The 1098-nt window shown below is 35.3% G+C and overlaps 1 protein-coding gene across 1 annotated transcript in view; it reads left to right on the top strand.

Moving 5' to 3' along the window:
* The window catches only part of LOC111083843, a gene marked incomplete at both ends in the record, with an annotated part of 11434 nt that overhangs the window by 5825 nt on the left and 4511 nt on the right, over positions 1-1098 (top strand). The window lies entirely within an intron of this gene.

Consider the following 1098-nt stretch of genomic DNA (forward strand, 5'->3'; position numbering starts at 1 on the left):
TGTTGATAGGTGAAAGTTTAGGGTAACGTAATATTTTTCACTGTTTTTAAGTTTGATACAAGCCTTATCTATGATGTTAAGGTTGAAACCTCTAGATAGTGTATGATCTTTAAGTAGTTCAATTCAATAAGTAAGCTTTTTTTTTTTGTGGATTCCAATTTGTACAGCACGATTTATGTAGGTGAAGTAGGAGGATATTTTCTGTGATAGGTGGTGGTTAGATCGTGTGTGTGTGGTGGCATGGTGACCGAATGGGGTTTCCTGTGTATACTGGTGATAACTTTATTATTATCTCTTTTTACATTCACATCTAAAAGGGGAGACAACTGTTGGATTCTACCCCCATATGTGAAAATTATGACATCAGATCTCAAGGTGTCCAAGAATTCGGTGAAATTAAGTAGAGTGTCTTTCCCCTGTCGTCATATACTGAAATTATCGTCAAGGTATCTTAACTAGATTTCAGGTTTTTTTTATGTGTGTGAATTTGTGTCCAAACAGTTCTTCTAGAACTGACATGTAGAGATCACTAAGTAAAGGGGAAAGGAGGATTCCATGACTAATCCATTATTTTATTTTTATTTTTTGTAAAACTGGCCTTCGCATGTCAAACAAATGTTGTTACAGCAGTATTCTGTTATAGGATCGTCTTCAATTTGTTGTTTTATACAGTGTACGGCTTGCCCTACAGGTATTGAGGTAAATAGAGATATCTTCTTGGTTTAGTTTGATGTTTTTGATTCTATTTGCAAAGCCTGGAGTTTTTGAGAGAATAGGGCTAGTTTCAAGTAGGGGTTTAGTTTCTTAACTAAGGATTTAACAACGTTTTGTATCGGTGAGTCTATGTTAGATACTATAGGTCTGAAAGGAATGTTGTCTTTGTGAATTTTAGGGAGGGTGTAAAAACGGGGTTGGGGTGGGTGATAACGCTTGGAGACAAGGGAGAATAGGGCAACCTTTATCTAGTTTTTATCCCCACACACTTTTCGCATTAGATAACATTTTTTTTAATTGGGATTAGTTTCAATATATTTTGTGTGAATAATACATTGTTAGTGGCCCTGTAACTAACACTTGTGATTAATACATTGTTTGTGG

Source organism: Limulus polyphemus, unplaced genomic scaffold (assembly GCF_000517525.1).
Source record: "Limulus polyphemus unplaced genomic scaffold, Limulus_polyphemus-2.1.2 Scaffold11544, whole genome shotgun sequence".
In the NCBI taxonomy this organism is placed as follows: Eukaryota; Metazoa; Arthropoda; class Merostomata; order Xiphosura; family Limulidae; genus Limulus; species Limulus polyphemus.